Source organism: Ciconia boyciana, chromosome 3 (genome assembly GCF_034638445.1).
Source record: "Ciconia boyciana chromosome 3, ASM3463844v1, whole genome shotgun sequence".
NCBI classification, from domain to species: domain Eukaryota; kingdom Metazoa; phylum Chordata; class Aves; order Ciconiiformes; family Ciconiidae; genus Ciconia; species Ciconia boyciana.
This window is the reverse complement of record NC_132936.1, coordinates 102,017,542-102,045,081: the sequence shown is the minus strand read 5'-3', so window position 1 is coordinate 102,045,081 and position 27,540 is coordinate 102,017,542. Positions and strand designations below refer to the sequence as shown.

Sequence of the window (27,540 nt, the reverse complement as noted above, 5' to 3'; positions counted from 1 at the left end):
CAGTGCGAGAAGCTGAACATGGGAAAGAAAAATATAAGCATGTAAACAGGCAATGTGTTGTAATCTAGGTGCTGAAGCATGGCTGTCACCCCTCTGGATCACCTGCTAAAACAGCTCTGGTGGGTCTCAGATATCACACATGGCTGTTGCGGCTTTGCCAGCGGTGTTGGTCTGCCCTCATAATGTTCATGTTCTGTTGTTGTTTTGGCAGGCTACTAACATTTTCCCGAGGAAAGAACACATACAAAGAAAGAAAAACAATGAATTCAAGAGCGTCGAACTACTTAAAAATAAGGTTCACTGCCACCTCCCCCACAATACGTTGCTGTGAGTAAAGCTTCAGCACTAGTGTTATGTACAGCAATTGCGGCGCAGGGCTGTCAGTTCTCGTTATTTAGAAACTGAGCAAATGGATTGCATTACTTCTTCAAACAGTCTTCTGAAATCAGGCTGTTGAACAGAACAAGAGGCACCAGTGCAGCTATAGACTTTCACATGGTTTGAATTGAAGCAGTCATCTTTCCTCCACTCTCCCTGCAGCATCAAGGAGTGCCAGTGTTGGTGCGCTACCAGGGAAGTACTGAATTGAAATGCAAAGTAACTGTGCTTTATGATTTTTTTTTTAATGAAAATGTAGAACTGTTTGGTCGGTCCAGGGCTGAAGTGAAATATTCAGTTAGGAATAAGCCTCACAAATACAAAAATATAAAGGAGACTATAGCATGCACTGGAAATCATAGCCTTTTGTCAGGATTCCACAGTATTGTGGTAGTCTGTGAAAAGTTTGAAATTTGTGAAAGTCCCAGTAGCGTCATGGAATCTGTTTAATGGAAATTCCCGTCACTTTGTGGCGCATTTGTGAAAAACTCACCAGACTAGGAGTACCCATGCGTTGGAAAATTTAATTCTTATGATGCTCTAGTACCATTAAGGGCTCTTTTATATTTCAATAATGAATTACCACTCTGAAAATAAAGCAGCAGTAGGTAGAATTCCTTTCAGCCATACAAGGGCAATGGGTACACAAATCCATCATTCTGGTTACAGTGCTAACTTACAAATGATGAAAGTATAATGATTTCTTTATATATACTGTTTGCATGACCCAACTTTTGTTAAATGTGTGCGCTAAACTGTACTGGAATCACGGTTCCTGAAATATAGTATGTGTGACCCAAAGGCAAGGCTGTTTATAACTAGTTTTTCAGATCTGCAGATATTTCGCTTCTATGGGCCTTCTGTGGTCAGTGGCACTTATCTCTACTGTTTGCTTTTGGTCTTTTGCTTGGGGATTGTGCAGAGCCTCAAACACTTAAAAATACATTTTAACAGAAATAATCTCTTTTGTAACAGTCACACCCTCTTGCAGTTACAATTTGTGATTAAAAAATGTGAGAAAAACACTCTGCATATAAAATGGTATCACATCAGTGTCAGTGCTGGCTTGATGTTACCATTACCAGCTTCTTTTCCAGCTTACAGATTAGCAGAGATTGTCTTTTCCAGTGGTGGTGGCAAGAGGTGGTGGGTATGAAATATGACCATGTATATGTTTACAAAAACTCAGGTATTTTTTGTATAGAAAATGTTCATGTTTTAAGTGAAAATGAGAAGAAAGCTGAGATGAGAATAATAGAAATCATTCTTCAGTTCTAAAAGTACAGAGACCACTTTATTAAACCTGGGTAAAAAACCCCTCCCTTTTACTTATAGAGTAAAAACTGAGTACACATTCTTTTATTGCTCTGATGATGCATAATGCTACAATTTCTTTCCCAAATGATACACTTTTGTACCTACCTAGTCTTTTATTGCTCTGATGATGCATGATGCTGCAATTTCTTTCCCTAATAATACACTTTTGTACTCACCTACTCATGTCTCTGGCAGATTGTGATGTAGAATACAGTTTTATATTTATGACTAAAAGCCAAGTTTTAGTTCTTCATGTACTGCCTTCTCTGAGGGGTCATGTTCAGTCAACAATGCTATGAACAAATTGCTTCAATGCTACTAACAAATTACAATTCTTCCTTCTAGTATTATTTACTTTTATTTTGACAAACAAACTAGAACCAGAGTAGTCTAAAATTCAAGCATGGATTCATTTTCAGCAGGTCAGCTTGTAATAAAAAAAAAATGTTTAAACTTGTTAGAGAGAGGCATATCAATGAAAATAAGGGAGATTCAGAAGGCTAGGAAATTAATTTTATTAATCCAATATGACGTATACATGCTCTTTCACATGAATTTTAGTTTGTTCTGTTTCTAAACCCACTAAATACTAATGAGGGGAATAGCAGTGACTTCTGGATCTACTCCTTTTATCTCTTGTCTAATTTACTGCTGTGGGGTAAAAACCCAGCAGATACGCAATGCCATTGTAGGCACCAGAGACAACAACTTGAAACGCATAATAAAAATTCTCAGTTTATTAGATTTGTCCTTCTGTGATTAAAAACATATCTTAACAGCAGACATCTGTTGGACAACTTACGTGGTTCCTTATTGTCTTGGTATGTGAGAAAATACTGCAGGCTGTATTGCTCAGCCTTGTTAGACCCTCGTATGTTGCGGATGCACAGGAAATTAAGCATATGCTCAGTGGTGGAGTTGTAATAACATGCGAGTTTGGTGTAATCTGTTGAAATGAGAGAGTGCCATTCCTTGGGCTGTGCCCTATGGAAAGTAGAAGGAGGGAATGATAGGAGCCCTCTTCCCTTGCCTGATTTCATGTGATATATCTGATTGGCTGTGAATCAAGTTTGACAGAAAAAATAAGTGTCTGATTAGCAGCGTGTTAACAAAATACTTTTGCAGCTGCTCCTTTGAAGCCTTGTACTACTGCCATTTCATGAAGAGATCACTGTATAAAGAGCAGTGTTACGGAGCAGAGCACTGCTTTCACTAATTTTCACAAGAGAAGTTAGATTATATTTTCCCCCTCGATAAACATACTTCAGGCTTCCTTAAATGGGGTATCTCTTTCCTTAGTATAAGTAGCTTTCTCCCCGTGAGCACAACTAACCAATCTTTGAAAGGTGACTGCTTTGAAGTCAAAATAGCAAAATAGCACTGTGGGCTGCCAGCATGCAGCAGACTTTGTTTTTGTGTACTTTCAAAGCAAAAAACATCTTCATTGTTATAATAAGGTGTTTCAGAAATATCCAGGGCCAGCTCTGTGTTTTGCAAGTAAATATGCAATGATGCCCATGAAAAACGTCACCAAGGACGTAATAGTTATTTACATACCCATGGCTCATCTGAAATTTGTGTGCTACAAAGGTGTCCAAACTGGTAAAAAGCTTTATGAGCTAGATTTTCAAAATGTTGAAGATTCATATGAATAAAAGTATATTCAAATTTACAATAGAGAAGGTTTAAGTCTTCATATTTCAGGACACAAAACAGCCTCTATGGAATTTTAGGAAGGAACTCATCTTGAGCCTAAATATACAATTTCCTGCTGAAGTACTGGGCTATTTTCCCCCAAATCCAAGTCAAAGATGGACTATGTAAGAGCAGTGGGCTACTATCTTGATATGCTATGGTGATTACTACAGAATTGTATCTCCATATACTTCCAAGAGGACATAAATATATCCCGTCCTTGCTGACAACCTGGGAGCTGCAATAAGTACTGAATCCTTTCTACAGTGAATACCATATTATCAAAGCACTAAGATTCAGAAATGGGACTTTGTGCCTTTCCAGAATGTGCACAACAACTGAGGTTAAGCCTCTAGAGCTCAGGTCTTGCATCAAGGTAACGTGATCAATAACCAGGAAATACCAGAGGTGTTTCTGGTATTTCACCCAAAACCAGAGGTGAAGGCACAGGCTGGGCAGTTATCAGTCTGCCTCTTCAGGACTGATGATTATTGCTGCAAAAATGTTCATCAGAGTTAACAAAGTACCAAATAAGTGGGGGCTTCTCCATTTCTTGACCTTCTCAAGTTGGCACTGGAGACATATGGAATACCTGTTGGTAAATCAGAATGTGATGGTTTCAATACTGGAGCAACTGGTTTAATTCTATGCCCTGTGGTATGCCTGTATTAGAGAGCATGGAAGTCAAACTGGATGACTTTATGATGTTTTCTTGCTGTTTACGGGTAGGTGTGAGGCAGGCCTAAGAGAATGCCCTCTCTGGTTTTGTCTGGCTCCAAAGAGTTAATTTCAATAGGCGTTTCAGCTGGATTCATTCTGTTAGCTGTATCTAGACTGAGTGACAGAGAAATTCCTCGGAGCTAAGCTGTGAGTGTAACGTGAAGAAAAGTCAACACATGCTATGAGAAATCAGGGATGTCTCTTTCCAGTGTTTAACTTGGTATGTTGTATGAATGAAGAGTTTTCTTCCTGAGACAGTGCAAGTGGTATGGTAGCGTATATGACAGCGCACTTTAGGACTCGGCAAGGAGTAAGTGAAGAAGGTTGAGAAATTCTCCTCTGGGAAGTGAAGAAGAAGAAGCTAATACTTAGCAAGTATGGAGAACTTCTATCTGATTTGTAGGCCACAGGCTAGAAGCTCCTTTGGGCTATGTTTTACTGAATCGCATGAACTGAAAGGTGCTTATTTTTTGTAAGACTTGGAACTTTTCCTTTTCCAAAGTCTTCTAAACAAGTGTTTGATAGCTAACCTGCAACTTCTATAAGTGGTACAAGTATTCTTCCATCCAGCAGATTTCCTTTTCCCATGTTTTTGTTTATTTTTTTCCTGTGTCTGATTAAGCAGGTGAATTACTTTGTGTATAAGTAGTATATTTTTCTTAAAAAGAAGGCCTTTGATAGTGCTCAGTTCTGACAAATTTAGTAACTGTATATGCTACCTGATGTCAAAAAAAATTACCTATTTTTTTATAGCTACAGCTAAAGCTGTTTTTTATGGCTACTTTAGTCCAAATAAATATTCCTGACTAACTGTATCAAGATAAAACCACAATCGGTAGTTGCTTCTTTCAACAAATACCAGACTGGGAGAGTCGTTTGCCCACTCATGGGTTTTCTGGCTCCTTTCTTATTAGATGTTATCCATAAGTTAACAAAAAAGTCTAGAAGAAGCTTACGCTTGCTTTGGACCTTGGTCAAATCTGACCATATCCTGATAAGGAAGATTTAAAGCAGCGTGTATGTACATAAATTGTACATTTTCAAGTAAAGTTGTGGGGACAGATGCAACAGTCACACAGCACAGAGGTCCTGCTTTCTGATGTAGGCACGGTAAAGATGAAAATCCCCAAGTCTCTTCTCTTGATCTAAGGAGTTTAGAAGGTATCACATAGGAAATCTTTGGTAAAACCAGGAGTTGTTCCCACTCCTCCAGACTCTGGCTACCATGGAAATGCTTATTTTGTCTTTACTGGTTGACCAAGTGATTCCAAGGGGGTTGCCCAATGTAAGGAAGAAGTGTAGACTCTGATCCTGAACATAGTTGTCTCAGTGTCTTAATTTTCATTACGGAATGAGAAAGCTCTATGTCTTTTTTTCAGGAAGGGGAGACCCCCCCACTTTTTGGTGTGCCTCCTGACTTTTAATAATACCACAGACTTCTTTGCCTTGCAGTGAACCAGTTCCACGAGGAGATTGCCACAGCAGATTATGTGAGTTTGCTTCATTTCCAGGCAGTGCTATTTAATATACATCTGCTATGTAATAGATGCAAAAAAACGAAATGATTTTCAGTTGCGTTAGTCTTTATTGGATCTGACCTCTGGTCTAGGAGGTGAAGGGAGAGTGGAAAATGAAAGCTGATTTGGTATTAGCCCGCTATTCATATTAGAAAAAGTAAATGCTTTTGCGGTTTTCCTTACAGAGGTGTCTTTATTCATTTGACATGCCTTTAATAACTAATTCTAGTTGTCTGGTTGCCAAGATAGATTTCCTACAGGCAGACTTAAAAGTGATTTTGTCCTCTTTGAATGCATGGCTTCAAATGATCCCAGAACAGCAAACATTAAACTTCCCCCTAGACCTTGAGATTTTCTGAAGCGCTGTGATAACATAAAAGGATAAGACTATTAGAAAAAAATAAATAAATGAATTAAGCATGCTCCATATCATATGAGCAGGACAATAAAACTCCTTGTTTTTCTGTGCTAGCTAATATCTCCTTTCTAGTGTTGGACATATACTGTGGATTTCTCACTATGCCCATTTTACGGGTTTCGGTATCACCATTCGTAGATGCCTGGGGATGAGAATGTTTTGTAGGTTTCATCTGAAAGCAAGGAGCCAACAGACCCCCAAACCTTTCCATTCACAGATGGCTTTGTCACTGTTTCTTTCTCACATTATCACAGAGCTTTAAATATGAGTCTGGTATGTCTATGAGCATACGTAAAACTGGCACGTGAACTGTGAAGTAGGATGTCTTCCTTGTCATTTAACTGTGCTATGCACGTAAAGCAATTAAGAGCAATTTTCAAACTTGGCTTCACACAAAACCAAACTGAGCTTGGGTTTGCTTGTTGCTTAGAGAAAGAGCATGAGAAAGAATATTGTAATTTCCAGACATGGACTCACACTGTCAAGGGGCTCTCCCATGCTGTCCCCAACTGCTATGGGGCTGTCCCCATGCATTTTGGGTTAAGTTTGGTTAAAATTTGTAAGTTGGCTCTCTAGTGTACTGATAGCTAAAATCCACCTGCTCTTTGGGTTACTGAAGTCTAATAAGATATTAATTACTGTACGGGTAATTACTTCAAAGCTATTTACCTCAGCTCAGTTTTAAATGAGTTTGGTTTGGTAATAGAAACAGCCTTGCAGCTGAGAAGGACTCGGGCAGACTTCGTTTTTCAGCTGAGGATCTTGGTGTTTCCATAGACAGGTTGCGCGTAGTGACCAGGCCGCCTTATTCAGTGCAAGGAGTTTCATCTCTGTCCTGCATTGCACTGAGCAGACAGACCAGTCCTGATCTCTCCCTGAAGTTGAGCCGTTTAATTGTCACCTTCCGAGAGGCAATTTCATAGGATGCCACACACTCTTCCTCCCAGGCCATGCCCACCAGATATTTGTCCACTGCTCCTTTGGCAAGCTCTTTAAGTACTGTTGACAAGAACAGTATGTTTTGAAATAAGATATCACAGCAATAGCTTGTGCAATGCCCATGCATTTCCATTTCACTGTAGAAAATACCTTGTGGATAAGCCTTGGGCCCATCCCGTTTAGCTTTTTTAATGGTTACATCACAGTGACAGCTCAATAGCATTATGTGATTGGTTTGAAGGCATAGGTCCATAGAAACAACCGAAGAGGACCTATTTCTGGCAGCTGAATGCACTGCTTACATCAGAAGTTCTTGTCATTTCTCCTTCCATACATTATGTCACATCTCGTACAATTCAATTTAACGTCCTTTCTGTTAACTGGGTGACCTCAAGGCCTTTTGACATGCCATTCTGACACTTCTGTACTGCCAGTACCACGGTCATCAGCAAATTTTGTCCACACAGTTTCACGTTTTTATGCTAAGGACACTGTTGAAAACATCAAACATGCTCCGTCTGAACTGTGAACAACTCCATGAGTAGCCTCCCATGGAGCCAATAATACTTCTCAGTTGCTAACTCCTCTTAGCCAGTTCCCTGTTAATCCTGGGGTTTTTTTCCCCAGTTTTCCTAATAATTTACACTCTGACCCTGTATTGAATGTTTACAGAAGCATACGCAGATGAGATCTTCCTTTGTCTGGGAGACTGGTTTACTTTCTAAACGAAGCTACAAGGTTTGTCTGGATGATCTGTCTTTGGTGAAACTATGTTGCTTATTACCACACTTTCTAGATACCTCCACATAATTATTTTTTTTCTTAAAAATTTGCAGCTTCCTTGGTACCCATGAACCTGTAAATGTCTGGACCACTGTATGAGACTCAGTGGTGCAGGGATCCTGTGACATAAACTAAATTTCATTTTTAGAGAAAAGCAAAGTCATGCTACACCTCCTTCGCTGCAAAAGCAGGTTTTTTTATGCCAGGGATGTGATAAATGATTGCACTTGAAACAGCCTGCAGCTTATAACATTACCCTGCCAAAATAAAACTACAAAAGGGGGCTTGTACAGTACAAAGCTGCTTAAGAAATTGCAATTTTAAAAGTAGAGTCGTTGTTTGAAATGCAATTAAATATTTTGGAAAGTTTCTAATAAATATTGTATTATTTTTACAGGACACTGATTCTCACGCCGTGCAAGTTATAGCCATTTAATTGTATTTTATATGGTATCGAACTTTCTGCCAAAATGCAGTGTTGGAATGTTTTTTGTTGTTACGGGTCTATCGACATTACATCATTTACCCGCTGCATCATGTGTGACACACATGTCTGTGCTTAACCTTTACAGTTAGAATATTTGAGCCTACTTTAATCAAATGTTATACTACCAAATGGGTGTTATTCTTTAAAGCTTCCTTGCTGAGGAAACACGTCTGAGTTTTCATATGTCCACCCACTAGAGGTTGCTATCAAATTTAATAGAATCATAATTATCAACAAATTTGCACGTACTAGAGGCCAAAATTTAAACTTGGTTGCCTTTGTTCTATTGCCTTAACCCTTGTTTCTCACGCAAGCATCCAAAAGCTGTGGACTGGAAGGTGCATGTCCACACTCTCAGGAAACCAGTAAGACCAGTGGCTTCTTTGCAGGAGACAGAATGGGAAAATGCTGAAGTTGTTCAAATGCAAAGATATCTTTCTTCCCTTATAGAGGTGTCTGTGGATGTCCGCAACACACTTGGCCTCTTCTTCACTGCTGTCAATCTAGTGAAGAGACAGGCACCCCCTTCAAACAGCCCTTTCAATGCTGCTGTGTGCAAAGCCTTTGGGGTTGGATTTCACACTCCTCAGGGTAACTGAGAAGAAGATTTGCTCCGTTAGTTATTGAAACAACACAATGTAACTGCCAGTAACCTGTCCCACAGGGGCCTTTATTCTGGGATCCCTTGATTAAGCTGATGACTATTTATCCAGTCTGAGCCTTAGGTGATAAGTTACACAGCAATTTATGCCATCTTTTGGGAAATTCAGGTAACTGGGAAGGGTTTCTTTGGTGAATGTGACTGTCAGTAGGGTGGGAAGAGATGAGCTTTATGAGCACCTTTCAGAACAGAAGGAAATCATAACCTACATAAAGATAAGCTTTGGCTTAGAAAATTCTCTCCTTTCTCTCTCTTTGCTCAGTCTCTCCAGGTGTTTGTCAACTGCGCAAATGTATAAGACATATACACAGCAAAGACTATCCTAAAAAGCAGGTGCAAGACTATGGTGAGATTCCTATCAAGTTTCTACTTCAATTTTTTTCAGTAAAGTTCAAAAGATAGCATATTGCAAATCCCAGGCCAGGACTTGAACATGTAGGTAGCACTGCAGTGCTGCGCTGGGAGGACACCAAAAAGCCCCTAGATGTGCCACTGACATAGACCTGCATTGCGCAGAGCTCACCGAAGGCAATGAAAAAGGCTGCAGGGCAACTCGATCAGGCTCTGAAACAGAAGAATGGGGCCACTGAAGTCGACCTGATTCACTTGCTTAAAGTAAGTATTATACTTAGATGTGTTGTGGAGTTTGAGCTAAAGCTTCAGTCCTGATGTTAGTGAGACCAGGAGTTGCCTTGCACAACTTCTTAAAGAAAAGCTCCAAATCCGAGGTCCTTTCCCACAGATCCCTGCACTTTGAGCTGCTTCTGCTCTGTTCTAATCGACATACAGACTTCAGGAAGGCCAGTTCGAATCCACTGTGAAACAAATGGAGGCAGCCGTTTGCTTGTCTGGATCCTAGAAAAATCTTTGCATCAAAGATAATATATAGATATCCATCTCAAACTCTGTTTTCCCAGAAAACAAAGAAGACAGAGCAGGGGTGAACCATCAAGTTAAAGTTTCTCTCTTGACTAAAGTTGGTTGGTTTAAATAAATACAGATTTTAAACAACATTATAAAAAGTATCTTTTGCCAGATGGTATGTTTGTAAATACTAAACATTAATTGAGACTGTTACCTATGAACCTGCGTGAAGCTAGAGGAATTATTGGAGGGTGGGGTGTGGGGGGTTGGCTAGTTTATTGCTTGACTAATCAAAACATTTCAGTGCCATTAATTACACTCAATGGCTAAGCCTGTATGTGGGTTAAAGTCTTAAAAATTATCTGATTTGCAGCTCTTTTCTATTTCATTTTGTAGGTAGTGTAAGTGATTCTGTGTCATGAGAAAATGTATACAACACTGATAAATCCATAAAGTATTTGACCTTTAATCAATCCTAATATTTTCAATCCACAGAGCCTTCTTAAATGCCTGTAACCTTAGCCCTTCCACTCTCATTCATCACAATTACTGTTTGAGCTGTCTGATGCAATGCACAAAGCATTGCACGTTGACATCCAATATTTTATCATTAATAAAATTTAAAAAAGTAAGAAACTTTCCAAGTATTTTTGCTGTTCTGATATTTTCCAGTGCAGTGCCCAGGAGAGGAAAAGAGACAGTTTTGATTTATGTTAGTGCTAGCAGATACTGTTAATTAGTGTTTACTGTTAGCAGAATGTAGATATAGTTGATTCTCTAAACAACTTGATTCTTGATGCTATGCTAATTTTCAGTGATTGTTAACCTTTTCAAACTGTGACTAGCGTTGGTAAAATAGTCAGGTAGCCAGTCTGGATTGCATTTTAAACAAGAGTTTAAGGAACCGGGAACGTTAGTATACATGAATTAAGAGAGCTTTGGGCCCAACCATGCAGACCTTATTCATGCTAGAATACATGAGTTAGGGCTAGTAGGATTGTTACAAAAAATTTAACATTTTCTCCCATCCCCCAAGACTTTTATCATTGTCCTGATCAAAGAACACTGCAGTGATGGATGGAAATGCTAACAAAGTTTACCCACAGAGGGGCTGGTTTCCGTAGACAGCTGAATGATTCAATGCAGAGAACACTGGACTCCTCGTGAAGGAACTTGCAGTTCTGCTGCGCACCCAGGCAGTTGCTTTACCTCTCTGGGGCCTTCTATGCTTTGTGCGCCTTGTCAGTGAAAATGTCAAGATTTTTTTTCTCGGACAGTCTCCTTCCACACACATTCCTGTGCCAAGTACAAAGAATAACACATTTGGATTGAGATAAGTATGATAAAAATAAATATTACTGAAATTTTCTCATGTAACATTGGCTTTCGCATCACCTATGATTCACAACCCCATGAAGCAATAGGTGCTGCCTGGGATTTTTGCTGAAAGACAACTTCCATTTTCTTTGAAATATGAGTCCTTGGACCTCTCATATATAAAAGCACCATTTGGATATGTTATTGCACTGCTATTTGTCCAGTTTAAGACCTATAATATGCTCCTCAGACCTCTCGCACCCAGTACCAAAATACTTTTTCATTCGAATCATAGAATCATTTAGGTTGGAAAAGATCTTTAAGATCATTGAGTCCAACCATAAACCTGACACTGCCAAGTCCACCACTAAACCACGTCCCTAAGTGCCACATCTACACGTCTTTTAAATACCTTCAGGGATGGTGGTATTTAACCTGCGCAGCCTGTTCCAATGCTTGATAACCCTTTTGGTGAAGAAATTTTTCCTAATATCCAATCCAAGAGTATTCTTTACATCTCTCTCTCTCTCTTTATATGTATACCTTTATATATATGCATTTATATGTATATATATTTCAGAATAGGGAAGTATCATGACTACTTCAGCGGCAAAAGGTCAGAAGTGCAAAGAAATGGCAACATTAATGTTTTTATACATGTAAGTTCCATCTTAGCTGGAAGGGTTTTATGTTCTCTTTCTCCATCTTGTAGATTTTTCTTAGCATAGTTTTTATAGGTCTTAACGATTTATTAGCAGGACTTATACTTTTAATGGAAATCATGAAAAAATGACATGGGAACATGATCTAAGTCCTCCCTTTCCCCCAGTGATAGTTCTCTGTTGTTTTTCCAGCTATTTTGCCAAGCCAAACAAAATGATTATAACTGAGCACTGATGTGTAAGAATTAGCATGATATGTCTCTGCAATGCTGGATGGAAGAATGAGTATGATTTCATTTTTACTGCAGTTACCCCGTAGACTCTTCCTGCCTCTGCAGTTTTGTGCGGGTGGAAGTTTCACAGGAATGCCATGGAAAGATTTACAGACTTTCTGGCCAGGTTGATCACTAGCCTCTCTGACATCCTGCCTCTGTTGACAAGACTGTCTGATATTAATTATAAGATAAAAATCTCAGCCTGCTCCAGAGAGCTCAAGGATAACATCATTTGAGTGTGGGAAATACGGACTGCGGCATTATTGTACATGGGATACCCACATATTAAAGTGCCAGACCTTCAGTTCTGCATAAAAGAGGTTCTGAGAGAATGTTGTAGGTGTAGGAGCAGACAAAATTGGTTAATTCTGCTGTCTTTAGTGGAACTAGAGAATGCTAAAGAAGCTAATAACCTATTCCTAAATAGTAAAAATTGTGGCAGCAATTCCATTCTGCTGAATACTGAATATCCTTAATTCCCAGAAGAAAATGGCTGATTATCAGAACTCATGTTTTCTGCCATTCAAGCAGAAAACATCAAGTTCGAGGGGTCCCAAAGAACACCCATTCCCTTTACTTCATTTATGCACAAAACCTCCATTGTGTAGATTTTGCATATTTTTATAAGGCTTAATCAGATAGTACTTGCAGCTTTGTTTCAGCCTGGCAGAAAATGGAGTGGCAAAGCTTTTTGTCTGTGTCTATGCTGTTAAGGTTTTCCATGATGGAAGCTCTGCAAAAGGCCTATCTTAATAGCAGTTCCAGGTACAAGATTGACTGCAGCTGAATTTAGGTTGGAAATCTTTTCACAGTTTTGTGGAACAATTAGGTGTCCTCCACATAATGACGTAGAATGCTAGAAGTAGTCTCAGATATTTACAGTATGTGGGTAAATAGTTTTCCATACAGTGGCTAATTGTATGGCTGGTCTATGACTTCCCTTGTGCTTCCATAAACTCTTCCACATTGCCCTGCGGGGAGAAACACCTAAAAGAAGCTCTTCTTGTGATGCCACCATTCTGCTGAAGAGACTTTGACTTGTGGATCAGAAGATCTGACATATGCTTGAGTACTGTGACCTCTTCCTTCCTCTCTTTGACTCTGCAGACATATACATCCTCTAAGAAATCTGTTGCTCTTAGCTGCTGTAGCTCATGTTATCAGTCCCATATTTTAGAGAAAAAGCATTGCTCATATTTCTGAATAAGGAGTACTGTTCCATAGCTCTTGATTGTTAAGAATTCAACCTGCTGCTGAAACTGCTTTTTGCTGTTTTATGTCAGAGCTGCAATGCTGGTGAGATTGATGTCTTGTCATAGGCCCATATTCATTAGTTTCATTGCAAATTGAACATATAACTGCTACTGAAGTGCTTGTTTATTACTGTATGAAGTTGTGCCAGTTCTTTAGGAATAGATCTGTGAAAAACATCACTGGAAGTGTTTACCTGGGAAGTAAATGAACAGGACTCAATAATGGGCAGGGTATAAGCAGAGTGCGTATCAGGGGAATGGATCCCACTGTCTGATAGAGTCCTCCATATAGGCAGATTTTATGATGGGGTTTCTGAGCATCTGCTTGTGGCGGCCGTTTCTCCTGAACCCTGCCTTCTTTTACATCCCTACACCACCCCATTGCGCAGAGGAACTGTTCAAGCCGAGGTGAGACACCCTTTCTGAGGACATGCAAGTGGTCAGAAGTTTGCTCCTCAGACAAGTGTTTGGGATGTTAATAATAGTGTTGCCTGAGTAAATGGAGCAAGATTCATCCCTCATGCTCAACTCTCTTCTCCCGTGTATGTGTTTCCTTAGTGCTCGGAGCCAGTGTCCTTTCTCTTCCCATTCTCTGCCTCCTGTTTCCTTTCATACCCGACACTCATTTGAAAAAGCCAGCGGTATACAGACACTGGAACTGTTTATCTTGGTAGAGTGAGCATTATCTATGCTGTTCAGCTTTTTGTCTTAAGTCTTTTGTGTCTCCTTTTTCTGAACTTAACTCATTTCCTTGAGTCTTGTTGCTTAACAGCCTGACTTTTTATCCAGATACTAAACTCATAGCAGGAGACCTTCCCCTGCAACCTCTTTCTCTCCTAGTCTGAGTTTTTCTGAGGTGTGTGTGGGGGTTTTTGGTTTTGTTTTGTTTTGTTTTGTTTTGTTTTTAAATTCTCCTTTTGGAGAAGTACTGAAGCTCGTTTTGGAGGTCAGTGGCCTAGGACAGGTTATGCCTGGCTGCTCAGCAAATTTATTTTCAGGCCAGAATGTGGTTCCAGACCAGAGAGGAGAGATCTGGTAGTGTGCTAACAGTAATGTCTGAAGATGAGCTGATGTTCATCTATTCCTTCATGAACATTCCATAGTTTTATACTGAATTTTCTAACTGCAGTACGTCCTTTCAGATGCTAAGCTGAATGACCTCCCAAGGGTAGGGTCAAAGGAAATGCATGTCACTTTTCCAGTGCCTTTAGTGTTCCAAAGGTTTTACAAGGATCTAGTGAAATATGACTCTTTCTGTCATATTGGGAGTTTAGGGTGTCCCCTTTCCCCTGTTTTGTGCAAAAGGAAGGGAGAGGGTAAGAAGGTGTATTTCACCCAGCAAGGCAGAAAATGTTCCTTTCGAAGATATTTATGAGTATGTTGTGGTATATGAAGATGTCCTCCTGAAAATTCCTATACATTTTCTCAGCAATGTCCCTTGAAAAACACAGGAACCAAAAGTAAAAATACACACAGGTTTTTAGTCTGTAGAGCTGCTGGATTTGTCCTGTGAGCTTGGCACGTTCCTGAGGACCTACCTCCCCTTGGAAGGAAAACAGTTGTGTGGGTAGTGCTGCATCACATAGGAAAGTCAATGAACTAAAATAAGAAGATATAGCTCTTTGCCAGGAGTTAGTAGTAAAATGAAACTTGCATCCAAGTTTCTATGAGGAGTGAAATGATACAGTTCCTTTCCAATAGATGAGTCTGCAGAGGCATTGCGGTTGTTCATGTCTACACATACTTATATATGGCAGCTTTATCATTGAAATATCAACAGCTCAGAAACAAAAATCAAAGTAAATACGTTTTCCTTCGTTTGAATTCTGTAAACTGTTCACAGCTGTTACTTCAACTGTGATGTGGGAATATTCTGTAGAAGGAGAGGAAAATTCATGGGTTCAGTTCCTACATATTCCTCCAGCAGTGGCTTATGGTAGTGGCTTGTGCACCTGTGGAGGGGCCTGAGTTTCCCCCTGCTAAACTCACAGAGCTGCAGGAAGCCTGGGCTTGTACGGGTACATACCCTGTATGTGTTTTATACTGCTGCTAAGTGAGCATGAAGCTCGGCTGTGCTTGCAGACCTTTGGACAAGCATGCTGTGGTGGTCGATGAACTTTACTTTTGAGGCTCATGCTGTCTGGATTACTTGATGTGGGGGAGAATGCTGTGTTTCCCAGGGGGAACACAGGGAAATCTGGAGGAACCTGTTCATCTCCTTTTCCAACCCTCCAACGTGTTCAGTGCAGTGGAATCCATCACACAAGTGTTTCCCCAGGTACAGGGCCATCACGCCCTGCTGGTATGTGCATTTGCCCACCTTTCTCATCCCCCGTGGTAGTGACTCTGTAATCTTCGGAGACTTGATGTTCCAGAAATACTGCCAAATCATGCGCCACTGTGAGATTTCACATACACAGAGTTATGAGACTTGAAAACATGCACTTCCATGAGCAACAGGGCTTAGCAACCCTGTGGCGCTCTCTGATATAATTGCATGAAGCTGTGGTTGAACCTTGCTTTATTTCAAATATAGGTGAAATTGGTCAGAGGGCCATAAAGCTGTTAAGAAGTGATTCAGTAAGATTGTATGAGAGCATGCGTTTAGCACTGTTTTCTTGGGAAGTTAGATATTGTATAATTAATCCCTTTTATTTGTTTTGCTTCTGATGCCTTCAGGTGTGTTTGGGTCATATATTCAAGTTTTCCTCATTACCACAGGGCATAAAATTTACATTCCTGTAAAGCAATAAAGACAAAACCAAAAACCTGCTCTTGCTTCCAGAAGCTGAAGATGTAAAAAAACACCAAACACTTAAGCCTTGTAGTAAAATACTGAGTTGGCAATGCTGCTGCTGTTCTCTTATACCAGGATACATAGTGCATGCTCCCACAGAAAGCAACAGTGTTTAGCTTCCAGAGAGCACACCCAAACTCCTCGAAGAAACCCAGCAACCACAGCAAAGAGGCAGATTGAAAGGATCCCCTAATGAGTGAGTATATCCAGGGCTTTTAGTTCCCCATCTGCTGTTTTGACAGATACATGTGAGCTGTTTTGCCTGCAGATATCACTATGTGTGTCCAAATTACAAGTGAGAATGAGAGAGAAAAAGCATTTCTCTACTCATAAACGACAGGCAGATTTAGGAATGCCTGCTGGAGTATATGTGCATTATTAGGCACGTTTTTAATTCTTTTGTCAACCTCTATTACGAGGTCGTTTCACTCCAATGCAAATTAAAACATAATTTTTCACCTTCATATGTTCTCTTTTTTCATTGTACATTTTTTTAATGTGTTGCTTGATCATGGCTCCTAGAATGATGTAAAAGCCTTGAACTGTCTGAATTGAACTGCTGTGGCCTTTCTTGTCAAAAAGAGCTCCTGGATTTATTTCTGTGTACATTGACACTATAAAATGTTACTTTCTTTTCTCTCTTCTGCAGGCAAAGAGCTATAATAATCAAGTTTCATTGTCATTTCACCCTTTGTTCTAAAGCATTATGATGTGTAGAAAATTGATTAACTGGAATTTAGTATATACAACAAAAGGAAACTTTGTTGAAATCCAGAGGGCCATTTCTGTTCGTTTGATAAATGTATTAGTTTCTTTGGTTTCCTGAATTACCAGGTAAAGGGCAACATTTTCCAGATCTAACTAATTTCACTGAAACATATGAAAGACAAATACCAGAAGTCAAATCTAACATATTCTTCCCAGGGGCCTTAAAAAAAAAACCACCCCAAACTCTTTATTTTGAAAAGCTAAAGTAAGAGTTCAAAATTAAATGGATGATTCATGTGAGATATGTGAACTGAACAACACATCAAGCTGTTGTACCGGCTGAAATGGCCTGGGTTTTCTCAGCACCATTAAAGAAAAGAAACAAGAGGTGAAAAAAATAGATTGCTGTTTTATTCCATCTACGCAAGCGTCACCGTATCTCAGGTTCGCCACAAACCAGACCCTCTACGATGAGCTCTCTCTGCAAGGGTGAGGGCATTTAGCCTCATGGCTACAGAGACAAATTTTGCTTCCTTTGTCTTTCCTGGGCATGGAGGAGCTGAGGGTTGGCCAGGGTCCGTAGGAAGAGGATGCTGCTCAGCACTGGTGGCCCTGCGAAGCCTTTGCTCACAGTGGCAACCCTACTGCTTCCACAGCTGCAGCTCTGTGCTCATATGTTATTGCTCCATAAACCTATTCCCTCCTGCTGCTGCTTTCCTGGATGTGGAGTGCAGCAGAAGGCTACCGTCCCATCCTAAGGAAATTCTCAAATGTGTAGACAACTGCTTTACAGACTCCTGATCTCACAGTCACATGCAAACAGACCTACAGGGGTTTGCCATGAATCTTGCAAGTGTGAGGGATACAGCAGCCTCTGCAGTCAAGTAGCGGGAGGAAAAAAGCAATTTTAACTAATAGAAATATTAGTTATCAGTTCCCTGACGTGATCATAGTATGTTTCTTACTGAAGGTAATTAGAGGAAATCATGTTCTCAGGTCTGAGATGGCAGAATGTAAACACAGTAAAAATTATAGCGTATGATGCTGCTTTTTTTTTGAGTAACAATAATTTTAAGCAAATGTAAATGTTCCCAACTGGGCAAATGAGAATCCTTAACCTAATCTTCTGTAGGAGATATGTTATAGTCCCTAGCAAATATTAAGCACCACCTCTTGATGCACAAAAGACCCTCTTCCCAGTGTCAGTCACATTTATTTCAGCCTAGACAAAATAGCTCCTAGGTGTCGCAGGAACAAACAATGGCGTCCGAGTGCCTCCTGGAGAACGTTCAGATCTTGAGCATATTTTGTTTTATGCTGGCGTTGAATTTGATGTGATAGGTCTGGAAAAATATAGAGCTGACAGTCTATATACACAACCCGGTTTTTAGTCCACACGAGTAATGAGACCCAAGCACCCAGCCACTTTTTGCATGCCTCTGTCAATTTAAAGTGCATTTTTAAATGAACAGTGGGGTTATTTGGGTCTATTAATTACAGTAATTGTTTCCTGCGTGGAAACCACATGTATGAGATGTGAAAGGCGCGTGTGTGTGAGAGGGAATGCTGGCGTGTGTGAGACTGGTGCAATTCCCCTTTGAAGATTTTTTTTTTATCCCTGGAGAGGGAGCTTGTAATGAGCAACAACATTTACACTGAAGACTTCAATGCTCCTTGTTGCCCCGTCGTTGCCTTGCCTTTCACATGGAGATTAAAGCCAGTGGTTGAAGCTGCTCCTCCTTTTCCCATGTGGCTGATATAAATTCTACATCAAATAGAAAGGAGGAAGGGCAGGTTTGGCTGTCAGCAAAAAACGAAGGAGAGGTCTGACAGCGGCAGGAGCAGGGTCTCAGTTCTCATTAATCTGGAGGGCACTAGAAGAGTAAAAATAAAACATCGGGAAGATGCTTACTGTGCCCTTTAAACAAAGAGCCTGTGATTGGCATAATAAGAAGAGCAGCGTTGATAAGTACATGGGAAATGCTTTTCATAAGGCTCGCCTACTGATGGATATGATGGGAAACTCATGCACATTTTGATAAAACTTGAATGCTGTGGTTTGTGCATTATGGAAGTACAGTAATGATTCTGTAGTTCAATTTCTAACCTGTTTTCTATTACAAGTCTCTCCCTTTTAACTTTCACAAGAAAGCCTTCTTTCTCTTGATTATGGTATTTTTCCTAGTGCAGAATGATGCCAGAGGAAAATTGTTTGGGGAAAGTTTGGGATTGATCTCGAACTTTGCAGAATGTTATTTCCCCTTTTACGTCTCCTTTTGCTGCAGTGACACATCTCAAATGTGACTCAGCCCATGTGCTTTCCTACACTTCACCCCATGGAACAGCTTAGTTTGCAGAGAAGAGGGGAGGGATGGAAAAATATTCAGCAACACATCCTGATAGAGGGCAGCCAGACAGCACGGCTTTATTGAATTAGGGAAGAGCTATGCTGGGAAGAGAGACAGCAGATCTCCCGAGATATCTAAGAGTAGATAGTTAGCCCTTAAGCTGTGTAGATAGTTTTTATGTTGAAGTCACGGCACAGACATAAATCACTCCTCAAAGGCGCTAGCGTTCATAGTTTATTTTGTCATTCTCTCAGCTTGATTTTAGAAACGTTTGCATATTCTCAATTCTGTTTTTTTTTTCTTCTGTGCTGAGGTCCTGTTCTCTGTCCTCTGTGCGGTAGATAAGTAGCAGAGACTCTGTTCTGATATACCCAGAAGTATAAAAGCAAGAGGTGTAGAGTCAGCACAGGGTTTTTTATCCACCTCTTAGTTTGGGATGGTTCCTGTGCATGAACATGGCAAAACTTACTTTCGACACAACTGGGACAATAAACAGTCAGAAATCAGCATTTTAGCTACTCCAATCAATGCTGTTTTCCTTTCTTTCTTTCCTCTTCTTTCCTGGGGAAATATTTATAGTTGTTAATACTGTTCCTTTTACTCCTTCTCACCCCAGCTGAAGATATATGTAAAGACTTCAGGGTTCAGAGATGAAGCTATGAAATAAAACTCTCTTTGTTAGTTAAGCTAGAAATTTGAACCACCACAGAAGATTATTAGACAGGTTTTAGGCCAGGGGAAACTTTGGTACTATTTGAACACAGACAAACTCAGGTTGCACATCAGAGAAGATTTATGTCAGCAGTGAGACCCAACTAAGAGGAAATCACAACATTTTCTCTCTCAAAACCCCTGTTGCTACCTCATATTGTTTATTATCTTATTAGTTAAACTGTTTCAAGCTTTTGCCAGAGTTTAACTACAGGGCTGATGATATTTGAGTCTCTACTGCTTTTGATGAGTAATAGGTGGTTCCTTTGAAGCCACTCCTTTAGTGCCAGGTGGCATCACGTCACGTGAGTACTAAAGGTTTCTATAAATACGTTAGTAACAAAAGGAGGGCTAAGGAGAATCTCCATCCTTTATTGGACGCGGGGGGGGGAAACATAGTGACCAAGGATGAGGAAAAGGCTGAGGTACTTAATGCCGTCTTTCCCTCAGTCTTTAATAGTAAGACCAGTTGTTCTCTGGGTACCCAGCCCCCTGAGCTGGAAGACAGGGACAGGGAGCAGAATGAAGCCCCCATAATCCAAGGGGAAATGGTTAGCGACCTGCTACACCACTTAGACACACACAAGTCTATGAGGCCGGATGGGATCCACCCGAGGCTACTGAGGGAGCTGGTGGAACTGCTCACCAAGCCGCTTTCAATCCTTTATGAGCAGTCCTGGCTAACCAGGGAGGTCCCAGTTGACTGGAGGTTAGCAAACGTGACGCCTATCTACAAGAAGGGCTGGAAGGAGGATCCAGACAACTACAGGCTGGGGTCTGTCTAACCTCGGTGCCGGGGAAGGTTATGGAGCAGATCATCTTGAGTGCCATCACGCGGCACGTACAGGACAAGCAGGTGATCAGGCCCAGTCAGCATGGGTTTATGAAAGGCAGGTCCTGTTTGGCTAACCTGATCTCCTTCTACAACAAGGTGACCCACTTAGTGGATGAGGGAAAGGCTGTGGATGTTGTCTACCTAGACTTCAGTAAAGCCTTTGACACCGTTTCCCACAGCATTCTCCTGGAGAAACTGGCTGCTCATGGCTTGGACGGGCATATGCTTTGCTGAGTAAAAAAGCATGCTGGATGGCCGGGCCCAAAGAGTGGTGGTGAATGGAGTTAAATCCAGTTGGTGGCCAGTCACAAGTGGTGTTCCCCTGGGCTCAATATTGGGGCCAGTCTTGTTTAATATCTTTATCAATGATCTGGATGAGGGGATTGAGTGCACCCTCAGTAAGTTTGCAGACGACACCAAGTTGTGCAGGAGTGTTGATCTGCTTGAGGGGAGGAAGGCTCTACAGAGGGATCTGGACAGGCTGGATCGATGGGCCGAGGCCAGTTGTATGAGGTTCAACAAGGCTAAGTGCCGGGTCCTGCACTTGGGTCACAACAACCCCATGCAACGCTACAGGCTTGGGGAAGAGTGGCTGGAAAGCTGCCCAGCAGAAAAGGACCTGGGAGTGTTGGTCAATAGCTGGCTGAATATGAGCCAGCAGTGTGCCCAGGTGGCCAAGAAGGCCAATAGCATCCTGGCTTGTATCAGAAATAGTGTGGCCAGCAGGACTAGGGAGGTGATTGTCCCCCTGTACTCAGCACTGGTGAGGCCGCACCTCGAATACTGTGTTCAGTTTTGGGCCCCTCACTACAAGGAAGACATGGAAGTGCTGGAGCATGTCCAGAGAAGGGCAACGAAGCTGGTGAAGGGTCTAGAGCACAAGTCTTATGGAGGAGCGGCTGAGGGAACTGGGGTTGTTTAGCCTGGAGAAGAGGAGGCTGAGGGGAGACCTTCTTGCTCTCTACAACTACCTGAAAGGAGGTTGTAGAGAGGTGGGGGTCGGTCTCTTCTCCCAAGTAACAAGGGATAGGACAAGAGGAAATGGCCTCAAGTTGCACGAGGGGAGGTTTAGGTCGGATATTAGGAAAAAATTTTTCACCAAAAGGGTTGTCAAGCATTGGAACAGGCTGCCCACAGGAGTGGTTGAGTCATCGTCCCTGGAGGTACTTAAAAGACATGTAGATGTGGTGCTTAGGGACATGGTGTAGGGTGGACTTGGCAGTGCTAGGTTAATGGTTGGACTTGACCATCTTAAAGGTCTTTTCCAACCTAAACAATTCTATGACTCTATGATTCTATAAATATCTGTCTGGGCCAAATGAAGAAATAGCTGGGCTTAATGTGAGGGCTAGTGGCTCTCTCCTGCTTTTGTCAGGAGGTGAATTTTGTAGTTCTGCATAATGTTCATTCAGTGAGATTAATGGCAATCTTTAATATTTTTGGCTCCGCTGTTAGCGCACCACTTGATGGGACAGGTTTCTCATGGCAGTTTTCTTGTGGCAAAGCCAGAACAGAAGGAAATTTGTTCTTACCTGGGCTTAGTCAGCAGAATAAGGAGACTGAGCTGGTTTTTGTGATGTGAGTATTCCAGGGGAGAAATAACCCTGGCAGGTACTCTCATGTTAGTGCACTGATAACAAAAGGATAAAGTTCTTGTGAGCTCATTAAGTCCTGGGTACCAGAAAAGGTAAGTCAGAAAGAGATTAATCTGACAGGGAACCTGTGATTAATTGTACTAGGTCTTTTGGTGAAAGTGAAAAATAAAATATGTTCTTCCTGAAACTTTTACTTGTTTTGAAATACTGCATATTTGGAAGTATTTTTGTGATGACCAAGTAATCTACGCAAGTCTTAATATAGTAAGATTTAATTAAAATGAAATAGTTGAATAAATTCTTTTAAATGCGTAATTTAAAATAGTGTCTTCAATCAAATGTGTAAATACAATAGTCTCTGTAAGTGAACTGCATCAGCCTAATGGCTTATTTGCTTTATTAACTAAGAAAAAACAAACTTCTGTATGAGCTATTTTATGTTTAGGCATGATTAAAAGTTCTCACAGTATCAGGGGATATTAATGGGCAATTATATTTTGAGTTTAAAATGGATTGATTATTCCTTTCCGAGAGAACACCAATGCACAGACACACTGCACAGAAATAACATGTCAGTAATATCACACTACTGTACAGATTTTAAAGATAAATTTCCATCTGGCAAGCAGACATTCAGGAAGGAACTGTTGTTAATGCGGCTTTCACACAGACGAAATTCGTAAGGGATAAAACCTGGCTTGAAGCTTCATTTCTACTTCTCACAGTTGGCAAATCTAAATATACTCTAGATGTTTCTTAAAGACATTGAGCACAAATAACTGATAAGGAAAAAGGTGAGTTTTCTCTCTTGTTCTACTGGAAGTTTTGGACTACGCAGATGGTCCTTCCAAAGAACGAGAGCCAAACAGAAAAACAAAAGGAATTCCAAAAATGACAACTACAAACCAAGAAGAAAACATGCTCTGTAAATATTAATACTTCACTGTAAACTTTGATGTGCTCAACAAATGTCAGTTACTTTAACCCCTGTGAGGGAAGACAAATAATAAAAACCTCATTTACAAATACAAGGCAGGAGGAGAGCCTGAGCCTCTCGAAATGATATCCCTGCTGACTTCAGTGGGCTTTGGAGAAGGTCCCCTCTGATCCGTGCAAGGTCAGGGCTGATGACTGCCACAGGCTGCAGAAAAGAGCATAACCCAGCATTATACAAGGTAAGATAATGGAATCCTACACAGGTGTTCACTGTAAAACACAGTGAGTTTGACCGTTTCCTTAATGTACATGCCATTGATAAACATGAGTAATAATACTCTCTGTTGCCGTAGTACCATTTGACCTGAGATATTCAAGGATTATTTACAAAAGATGCACAGCATATTTTGAGAGGGAAGAAAAATTAATCAGACAAAATATGGTACTTTTAGTAAACATACTGTAATCGGAAGTTGTCTTTGCTCATGGAATTGAAGCTAAGAGTAACTGCTACTGGTAAACAAAGTGAATATTAAATCCAGCAGAAGGAATGGATAGAGCTAGTTGAAAGATATAATTTTGAACAGGAATGGTAGCTGAAATGTCAAAATTTACTTCATCCTGAGCTGAAATGAAGCGTCAGTCTCAGAATTTTATTTAGAAAAAAAAATGTTAACAGTGGTATTAAAATGTGTTCAACTCTACTGAAATTTCCCATTTTAAATGGTGATGAAATCAAGATGTTAAAGTAAAATATTTTTACATTATTTGTCCCCATTTTGTAAAGGAAGAAAGGTTTCCTCAAAGTGTTTGATTATGTCATTGATTTTTATAACACTTCAGCTTCATAGTTTAAGGCATAGATTTGACTGACACTTACATGCTTAGTGACAAGGAAACATGCAGCCACTGATTCATAAGCACCAATGGACCTTGTCTTTGAAGGCCACCTGTACAAGTGCTCATTAAGTATGTTCCAGGCTGCTTCTGAGATCTCCTGAGATCAAATAGTTTAAGAAAATAGGGTTTGTAGTCTTTACCACTAATAGGAGTTACACGAATGTATCTAGGGAAGAGTGTGCCTTATGGATATTTTCTTATTTATATTCAGTATTGCCTTTCCAATGGCAACTGCAGATTTGTTCTCTGTTTTGTAGAAAGCGGATTTATATGCTAATTGGCTCACTGTGGTTCACTGAAATGAAGGCTTGTTTTAAAAGGGAACAATATTGTAACTCAGCCTGGTAAGTGTGGGAGACAGCTGTCCGCAGTTCATCGTTTGAAATATTGTTTTAACAATTGTTTCTTTCCTTTTCTTAAATCAGTGGTAGAATATTGCCGTGATGGGACTTTAGGTAGAAACACCTATTTCTTATAAGAGAAACAGACTTGCAGAGAGTGGAGCTTGGATATGGGGCACCTGTTAGTTATTTTCTCAATCAGTCACAAACTGGGATCTGAATTCTAACAAATTCCCCTTTTCAGTTGCAAAACTCTTTCAGGAAATGGGATTACACTGAATTTAGAAATGTTGACTGTTTAAAACTGGTGCCAAGCTAAAAGAGATGTGTTAGCCTGCGGCAGTGGTGTGGCTTCATGCTTGGCTCTGGGGAAACGGGATATTGTGCTTCGGGGTCACATACAAATCCACCCCAGATCTGGATCTGAAAATAGCTGTTCTTTGAAAACTTCTTGCCTGTTGATGTGGAATGAAGTCTATGTCTTAAAAAACTTACCTATGCTGTGGGAATTAACTGACACTTACAAGTCAAATCTAAAATTGGGCTCAGCATCTGTTGTCACAGTACTTTGGGCATTGGGGGTGACTTTGAAGTTCTATTTAGATTCCTCACAGTTAGACCTGGGGCATCCCTTCATCTGTCACACACGGGCTCTCAGCCTCGTGTAGGCAGGGGCAGCCTCCAGATGTGCTGGAGAGCATTCGGTGAGGGCAAACAGTGGCTCGCGTGCAGATGGCCTTTGGCGGAAGGGCAATTATGCTGAGAAGCTGTTAGTAGGGAAGCAGGCAGGGAGGGAGGCAGGCATCTGCAGAATAGCTTGGATGCAGTTCAGACATTTGCACAAATGGAAAAAAGGAGTTAGCTAGGAACAGCCAAGCTAGAAAACTTTGTCTCTGGTTGAGCAATGAGCTTTGAAATGAAGGAGAGGAGGAAGAAACAGGGCTTATTTCTGCTGCGTCAAACAAGGTAAGGCTGGCTGAGTTGGAAAGGCCAGGTAGGGCAAGTAGGTCAGAAAATATGGCAACATGTCAATGCAGAGGGTGAACAGGTTGGGTACTGAAGTCAAAAGCGGTTGGTCTCTGTGCTGGGAGCTGGAAGTACTCACCGAATCTAAAAATTCGTCAACCTACTTGGAAATCTGAGTATACACTAACTTGCCTAATTTTAGCTAGCCAAATTCTAACGTTTTGCCCTAAAGCCCATTTGTTTTTGTAATCACCTACAGAATTACTGCAGGGCATAAAGCTCTGAGTTTAACAAATTCTGGATAAATAAGGGCTTGATTCATCAGTATTTGCCAGATTAAATAATTTCTTAGTACACATCTTTTAGACCCCAAGATTTCTTATGGTCCTGCATAATAAACTGTTTGTGCAATTAGCAATAAATTTGTCGCTGTAAGTCACTCTTTAAAGCTGGGAACAAGTATAACATTTATTAGTGTGTTAGAGTTTGCAGTTAAAAATAGCTATCCTGTTTTCATATAGCGAGTGCACTTTTGGGCTTGTTTTCTCCAGCTCTGTAGATACAGGGAAGGTGACAGAATCAGCATGAATATGTGATAGAAAACGGTATTCTTTGTGTAGAAATGAAGTTTATTTGCAACATATTTTGATACAGGAAAAAATCTGCAAATTTTGGCTTCGTTGCCACCTCTTTCAGCATTGTATTTTGGGCTTTAATGAGCGTTTAACGCTACCTGTTCTAATTGCAATAGGCCTTATCTGAAATGTGCAGTCTGGTGGTATTAATGTTAATACATTATACAAATATGCAATGTTAATACATTATGCAAAACCAAACACCAACTGGTGCTCAGCATGCAGCTTTAGCACTCAGTAATTAAACAATACACAGTGAAGGACTTAACTTTCTTCACATTGAATACCGTGGTCTAGCATGGGCCCCTGAGGTACCAGTCTTGCAGATGTCTTTGCACCAAACTCTGTGGTGAAACTGCTGAGATTGCTGCTTGCAGTACTGTGAATGGCAGTTAGACTGTAACACAGACATTTACTTTTCATAGCATTTACCGGAACTGGTGGCTGTTTATTTGGAAATCTCAGACATGAGGTGTTATTTGATTTAGGGAGCAGTCTGTGTAATTTATGACTTCTGGATATCCCTTGGCTCCTTAGGCAATATCTTAATTAATAACATTTTCTTGATTAGCTGATTCCTAATTAAATTTAGTATACTGTATATGTTTATTTCATTTGCTGTATATGTTTATTTCATTTGATTTAATTTTGTAATAAATCTTTCAGGCTACGTTTCACATGTCTATTAGCTTTGAAAAACAGAAACCGATGCAATATAGAAGAAAGAGTTAAGCTCACTATGGGCTTTAACCTGTAAGAGGTTGAGGAATCTCTTTTATATCAGTAGGAGAAGAACAGTCTGAGCCCTCACAAAATTACACCGACCCGTGTGTGGAGGGTGGTGGTGGGGAAAGTTGAAGGCTGAGGAGGAAGAGGGGGAGACTTGGCGCAAGAAGGATTCCAAAGAAAGGATTTAATTATATTGGAATTAACTCTAGATCATTCAACTGGACTGAAACAAAATTAATTATAAAGCATTTGTTTTGAAGAAGCTGAGCCAGAAAAAGCACAATGCTGCCAGATAATATTTAATAATTGTATTCAAAAATTAGAAAAAGAACCCTTTGGGACTCTTAGTAGATCATTGAAACCAACTGCTCTTTTGATGAAGTATGTGTCTTTCTCAGATTAAATTACAAGGGCTGTCTCATGTTCTCATGAGAGTCTGTAAACCTATATTACATTATTTTAGTAAAAGCAAAATAAAAAGAATTAATTGGTGATCACAGACTTTCTAAGAAAGGGCAGAGTAGAGTTTTAATGAGCAGTTACTCAACTGTCTGTTTCACTGCTTTTCCCCAACCTGAGCCTCACGTTTTCTATGGTGCTGGGAGAAACTACTTTTCTTGAACCATTGCACATTTCCTGGCCCTGCTCATGTCTTGTAAGTGATGACGTGTCTTAGAAAATAGAGCAACAGAAAGAGAATGATGGTTCTTCAGTGAGCTGGGAAAAACACAAGGAAGCCTTTTCAAAGAGAGA

At 40.4% G+C, this 27,540-nt stretch overlaps 1 long non-coding RNA gene across 6 annotated transcripts in view; it reads left to right on the top strand.

The window, feature by feature from the left end:
* The window catches only part of LOC140650225 (uncharacterized), a 62,005-nt gene that overhangs the window by 9,050 nt on the left and 25,415 nt on the right, over nt 1–27,540 (top strand). The window contains exons 3-5 of one of the 6 annotated variants that reach the window (XR_012041895.1): nt 212–327; nt 5,546–5,600; nt 9,178–9,506. The exons of 3 other annotated variants lie outside the window; for them this stretch is intronic. This is a non-coding gene — a long non-coding RNA (uncharacterized lncRNA). Of the gene's footprint in view, nt 1–68; nt 120–211; nt 1,865–5,545; nt 5,601–9,177; nt 9,507–27,540 lie in introns of those variants that run through there. 2 more of the 6 variants (XR_012041896.1, XR_012041893.1) reach the window with 2 other exon arrangements.